The sequence below is a fragment of the Scylla paramamosain genome, chromosome 4 (assembly GCF_035594125.1).
Source record: "Scylla paramamosain isolate STU-SP2022 chromosome 4, ASM3559412v1, whole genome shotgun sequence".
Lineage (NCBI taxonomy): Eukaryota > Metazoa > Arthropoda > Malacostraca > Decapoda > Portunidae > Scylla > Scylla paramamosain.
In genome coordinates this window covers 31,877,027-31,884,526 of record NC_087154.1, presented here as the reverse complement: position 1 = coordinate 31,884,526, position 7,500 = coordinate 31,877,027, and the positions used below count along the sequence as shown (strand labels likewise).

The following is a 7,500-nucleotide window of genomic DNA, read 5'->3' as shown; positions in this document are numbered from 1 at the left end:
TAGGACTATAATTATGTAAAGAAGTGTATATGACCACAACACCTGCTTCTGTCTCTCCACACACAAATACACACACACACACACACACACACACACACACACACACACACACACACACACACACACACACACACACACACAAGTAAGAAGATATATGCAATCTTCACGTAAGCCAAACCAAGCAGACATCCGATGACGCAAGACACACTGACAAACATAAATCTTGGATGAATCGTCTGCATCCAAGGTTAGAGAGAGAGAGAGAGAGAGAGAGAGAGAGAGAGAGAGAGAGAGAGAGAGAGAGAGAGAGAGAGAGTTATGAGTTGGTGTAGCACTAACGCAGTTCCTAAATCCTCACCACTCTTGCAGTATCGCTTTCATCATTCAAAAACTTCAGAACGACAAAAAAATGAACGAAAAGAAACAAAGAATGGAAAAAAGTGGTCGACTTGTCATAAAAAAAAACGGGGCAGTATACACACACACACATACACACACACACACACACACACACACACACACACACACACACACACACACGCGCGCGCGCGCGCGCGCGCGCACACACACACACCTCCCACCTCCACCATCAACATGTATCTGTCGGTTTTACGAAAAATATTTCTTGTGTGCTGGAAAGAATCACCAATGGATGAATCAGTCGAGACTCCGATATTTCATCTTTTTTTTTTTTTTCCAGCAGTATTGGCGATAACATTTTTTCAAAGTTGGGAACGAAACTGCTTTTCGACTTACATTTAGGATTTGCAACAAGGTTGTAGCAAACATTCTGTATCATGTTATATTTAGAGTGAGATTATATTTCTTTCATAATATATTTTTGCATTAAAAATTGTTTTTAATGTATTTGCTATACAGATTCCCGTGTGGTCTAGTGGCTAGGATACGCGGCTCTCACCCGCGAGGCCCGGGTTCGATTCCCGGCACGGGAAATAATTATTTATTAAGGATATGATGATGACTACCGTGCGTTTTCACGTGCGTTTTTTTCTTTTGGTTGTTTGACGTCACCAGCCTCACTCATACACAAATTTTCTAAGAATGGTTGACATTAGAGACATTGCACATCTTTTGTGTGTGTGTGTGTGTGTGTGTGTGTGTGTTTTACGTATGTTTAATTCACTAGTGTCGGCTGTTATTGGTCACACATGAGAGTGAATGAATGAGTATTGCAGTGCCTTTCTTGAGAGAGAGAGAGAGAGAGAGAGAGAGAGAGAGAGAGAGAACTAGAACCTACATTATACTGCACATTATCATCCCGTGACTTATATCATTCCAAAAATTGTAATCAAAGCCTCTAATTCAGTGTTGGATTACAGAACGATCGTATAATTCCCCTCCTGTCTGCGCCAGTGCTCCTTTGTCTGTCTCTCTGTCTCGTGTGCTGCTTCCATTCCCCTCTTTCCCTCCTGCGCCGCTTGACCTTGTTATTGCAGCGCCAAATTCTAATCAATCAGTCAATCAGTCAGTCTCTTTCTCCCAAGCGTTCGTAGTAAAGTGTAATTTTCTTTGTGTTTCTTTACATTGATTTTCTCCATTTCTTTCTTCTTTGTCATATTTATGTTGCTTTAAAGTTTGTGTATTTTTTTCTCGTGATTTACGTATCATAAGTTGGTAGGGATGTTTGTTTATTCATATATTTTACACACACACACACACACACACACACACACACACACACACACACACACACACACACACACACACACACACACACACACACACACACACACACACACACACACACACACACACACACACACACACACACACACAAAGATGCCACCCAAGCACACATACACGTAAACAGACCACCCAAGCTCACACACACACACACACACACACACACACACACACACACACACACACACACACACACACACACACACACACACACACACACACACACAAACACACACATATTCATACCCTCAAACCAAAACCACGCACAAAACACATCTCCTCTCTCCCCCCCATACACACACCTTCCCAACCCCCACCACACACACACACACACACACAGAGCGGATCGACAAATCACACAGCGCGCCGTATGTCACTCTCCCAGTGCGCGGCGCCGAGAAATCAGTCGCATAAATCAGTCCCTCAGTCGATGTTCCTGATTTAGCTGCCGTAGACAAAGACTCCCTCGGCATCCCTGAGTCCGCCGCCACTGGGGAGGGTGGGGGGCAAGACAAATGAAGGCAAGAAGGAGCAGTGTAGAGAATGCTGGTGTTCGTGTAATTCCCCTTGGTCTTGGCTTCTCTCTCTCTCTCTCTCTCTCTCTCTCTCTCTCTCTCTCTCTCTCTCTTGATTCTGGTATTTGTCGGCGTGGGAGGTAAAGAGTGTGCTGTACGTATAAGAGAGAGAGAGAGAGAGAGAGAGAGAGAGAGAGAGAGAGAGAGAGAGAGAGAGAGAGAGAGAGAGAGAGAGAGAGAGAGATAATATAGTTTTTTTTTGTGATATTGTTTAGTGTATGAATCTGTACATGCGTAAATATACATTCATGAAAGCAGTGTCAAGCGAAAGTGGTCCCTTCTGGATGCATCAAGACGGATGTCTCTTCATGTGTGTGCTTAAGGATCGACAAAGAAATGGAGACATTGCTTGACGTCATCTAGTCTGAAACCACCTACAGCTTTGTATGAAAAATGTTGTTTTTTCCAATAGACATGATTGATAATAATAAAAAAAATGCACTATATTTTAAATGGGTTCCGACAAGTGAATTAATCTTTGTTTTCAGTCATCTATAAAATACATACTTGCTGAGTATGGTTCGCCGTAGTGTTGTCGAGTAAATAGTTTTAAAGTAATATTGCTGCAGAAACGTATTATGAAACAAATATATTTCTGGCATATACAAAGAAAGGGGAACTTTCCTGTGATGCTGAAATACTCGTGACTTCCTTCCTTTTAACCAAGCATGAAAGACACATGTATACATTTACCGCCTGACGTATTGCCTTTGCTCATAATTCATTACTGTCCATGCGACGTGCAAAGCAAACCGAGGGAGGAGGAGCATTAGGGCAGTCAATGAGGGCACCACGTGGTCTGCTTCTGCTCAACTTGACAAACTGCGTCACTCCTTGGTGCCGGAAAGAGGGAGCAACACGTGTTTGTTTATCAGGAAAACACTGCTTAAATCTTCCCGACAGCAGACAAGAATAATATATTTCAACTCGTATCCTGATTAATCTCAGAGGTGAATACAGGCACACTCTTCAGCATTTCTTGTTAAAGTGCTACATTAAATTGCAAATGGTGTAACTGAAGCATTACGTTATGAGTGTTACATTAAAGTGTGAATTGTGTAGCTGAAACAGCTGAGAGCATTGCTTAATGTGATACTCATAATTCCGTGGAGGAGGTTGTTTCTTTACACTGTATTTACTTATTCATCGAGCCACTTATAGTATATTTATGTATTTAATTCTTTCTTTTCTTTGTGTATTTACTTATTCATCGAGCCACTTATAGTATATTTATGTATTTAATTCTTTCTTTTCTTTCTTTATTTATCTCTTTCTTATTGTCTGTTTGTTTGTCTATGTTTTTCTTTCTTTCTTTCTTTCTGTCTTTCTTTTTTATTTATTTTTTCCTTTTGTCATAGTATACTTACCATGTATTTATGCATTTAGACATATATTCATTTATTTATCCTTATCTGCAGCGTCAATGACTAACCATTAAGATGAGAAACGTTTATACTGAAAAATAATTCGGGAAACTTATTAATTCTCCTCCTGCTTCCCCTCTTCACCATCACCACCACCACCATCATCATCATTACCATTCTTTCCATCTGGGTGTTTACGAACTACTCCTAAAACACACTTCATCAAGCCATAAATCACCACCTGACGCCCTGTGATGGGGGATACAGTCTGGTCGAACACTCCGGGCCGCGCTGGAAGAATACTACCAATATATTCCCCGCGTGTCGTAAAAGGTGACTAAAAGGGACGGAGTGTGTGACCGGGACCCTCTCCTCTGTATATTTATTCCTACAGTGTGCCTTGTCTCTCCTATTCCCCTTTTAGTGAGATGTCAGCCTGATAGATTGGTAGACAGGTACGTAGATAGACATATGGAAATAGATAGACGGACAGACAGATGGCTGGATGGATGATAAACAGATAGATAAATAGATGGATAGATCAATATATATATATATATATATATATATATATATATATATATATATATATATATATATATATATATATATATATATATATATATATATATATATATATATATATATATATATATATATATATATATATATATATATATATATATATAGACTGATAGATATAGTAATAAATAAGTGGATAGATAAATAGATAGACACAGTGATACATGCATACATACATACATACATAGACAAAACAACCACAGACAGAAAAAGCAACAATCCTTTTGCAGATGTCGAAACTTTCACCAGAAGAAAAACAGAAAACAAAAAACCAACTCTTGAAACACAAATTAAAAACGATGAGAGAGAGAGAGAGAGAGAGAGAGAGAGAGAGAGAGAGAGAGAGAGAGAGAGAGAGAGAGAGAGAGAGAGAGAGAGAGAGTCAACGTAAAAAAAAAAGTTGAAATAAAACCAGTTAAAGAGAGAGGTGACGGCAGTACAGAAAGAGAGAGAGAGAAAGAGAAAAGATGGGGAGATAAAAATAGGTATGAAAGAAGAGGAGAAAGATGTGGGAGTGAAGGGAAACATAACCCCAAACACTGAGGCCAACACGATGCGTCACTTCCCGTATTCCTGAGTGTGGGGAAGTGAAGCGGCAGTGGCGTGGGTGTCCTGCGGTCATGGGGTGGTGTGTCACTTCCCCTCACCTCCCCACGTCTCCCCTCGTTTGTGGTGTGGGAGTGGGGAGGGAGGGGAGTGCGCAAGAGGGGTATGGGGGTTGGAGAAAGAAAGGAGAGGGGGGAAGGGGATAACATGAACAAAGGAAGCAAGTTGACACACACTGGGTCTCATATTTACACTGTTATATTGTTAGTGGGTGACTTGGCAGGGCTGGCGAGGCTCATTCATCACTGTGTGGGGCTGTTCTGTGCATGCATGTTTGTTGTGTGTGTGTGTGTGTGTGTGTGTGTGTGTGTGTGTGTGTGTGTGTGTGTGAAGTGATTTATTATACATGCTTTCGTGCGTTTTACTGCATGAGTGGTGACGTTGTGCTTCAGGTGTTCTGGTGCTGGTGTGTTATCATGTGCGCGGATAAGTTGTGGAAATGTGACATGATCCTGCGAGCGTAATGAAAAATCGTGCTGTTCATGAAATGAAATGTGAAATTACGAACATGACTCGCTCATTTATTATAGTTATTATTATCATAATTATTTTCAGAGGCGTTAATTAACAGTATAAATTTCTCATGCGAATGATTACAAAACCCACACATATTTTGACTGCTGGAAAAGAGACAGAAAAAAATAATGAACCCTCTCCCCAGATTAGCAAGACCTGACGCACAACAAAGACTAATCAACATAGTAGCACAGCCTGCATGCCGACCCACCCTGCCACTAAACCTTCGGAAGCAGTTTCATTAAAAAATTTCCGGATGTAATAACACACCCGAAGCGTGCGAGGGAATCTGATGCCGCTGGACACACAACTCGCACCAATTTTTTCATCCCGTGTGCTTGGACAAATAGCCATCCAGACAGGCATAAGCGCGGTCAGGTAAGCTGACAGGTCGGCAAACAAACAGGTGGCCAAGTGCTGGAATATTTTCCTTGTGCAAACCGGTTGATGCTGCGTCCGGGGAGCAGCAGGTATTGGTGATGAGGTGGGCAGGTGAGCAACCGTCGAGGTGAACGAGGGAGCAGGTGCGAGCGTGCAAGTGTTGACGGATGGGAGGAGGAGCGGCAGCAGCTGGAGACAACCTGGTAGTGGTGGGAACGTGCTGGGGAGACTGAAGACGACGAAGGTTTCATGGGGACGTAGAAAAGACTGAAGACAACGAGAGTTCATACATATGTTTGAATACCACAGTCGTGTAAGGGAGAGACATGTGACGCATCCCACATTAAGAGATACGTAGCTACGTAAGATAATTAGTTAGAACAGCGGACGTCAGTGAGGAAGAGATAGAAGAGCTACGAAGGAGAAATGACAGAATTACGGCAAAGTTAAGAAGTAAGAAAAACTAAAGGGCAAAACAACAGGATCACGTAAAAATAAGGAAGTGAGAAGCTATGAAGAAGGGAAGTAACAAAATTACGTTAAATCAAAGAGATAGAGAAGCTACAGCTACATAGAAGAGAACAGACAGAATCACGTGAGACAAAGAGATAGAGAAGCTACAAAAAGAAAGCTAAAATTGCATTAAGACAAACGTAAAAAAAAAAAAAGCTACAAAGAGGAGAAAACTACGCGAAGTACATAAAGAATGAGAGAGAGAAAAAAAGAGGTAAAGAAAGAGAATGAGCAAATTAAATGAGATGTAGCGAGGAGGGCGGGTGGCTGCGGCGAGCAAAGAGATAAGATCAGACACAGACGTAAAAGCAAACAGTGAAGCAGTCAAGCACGCAAACGTCAAAAATACACGCACGATAGTAAACCTTGGGAGGCAAACAGGAGGAGGTCTCGCTGGCTGGCTGGCTGGCTGGCGGGGCAAGAATGTCGAGGGGGACGGCAGGAAAAATAAAGAAAGGCAGAATGATAATCAGTGGGAGAAGTATTCAGAGGGCGTGCGTCGCAAGTTGTAAAAAGGGACTGAGAATGGAGGGCTGTGATCCGGCCAGGAGTGGGAGGAAGAGGAGGAGGAGGAGGAGAGAAGTACTGACGAAGGGAGAAAAAGACAGGGAACGAAAAAAAAGACATACAAAAAGCTACAAAAGAGAATTAATAGAGAATGAAGCGATGAATAAGTTTTTTTCTGTCTATTTTTTTCATTTCTTTACCTTGCGCCTCCAAACCTTCCATTCCCCCGCCGCCTAAACTCTGAAGTAAACATGTGAATAGCAAATTGTACACAAACTTCCTCAGGGAGCGGAGGCCACGCTGGAAATAAATATTTTTTTCTTCCATGTTATTCTCCGAGTCTCATTTCGTGTGTGCGCTGCATCGCGTGTTCCTCTTGTCTCTCTCGCTTGTTTGTTGGGGTGAAAATGCTGTTGTTTCACCGGATAAAGTATGTGTATGGAAAGACAACACACACACACACACACACACACACACACACACACACACACACACACACACACACACACACACACACACACACACACACACACACACACAAGTATAAAACTCCGATATGTATGTTTGTGTGGGTAAACATCCTGTTCTTTTATTAGACAAAGTACATGTAAAGCCAACACACACACACACACACACACACACACACACACACACACACACACACACACACACACACACACACACACACACACACACACACACACACACACACACACACACACACACACACACACACACACACACACACACAC

The 7,500-nt window shown here is 42.0% G+C and overlaps 1 long non-coding RNA gene and 1 other non-coding gene across 2 annotated transcripts in view; both read left to right on the top strand.

Annotated features, from left to right (window-relative positions):
• The window catches only part of LOC135097479 (uncharacterized), a 143,602-nt gene that overhangs the window by 67,219 nt on the left and 68,883 nt on the right, over positions 1-7,500 (top strand). The gene's annotated exons all lie outside the window — the stretch shown is intronic.
• Trnae-cuc (transfer RNA glutamic acid (anticodon CUC)) lies at positions 882-953 on the top strand. Its single transcript has one exon. It is a non-coding gene; the product is annotated as a tRNA-Glu (tRNA).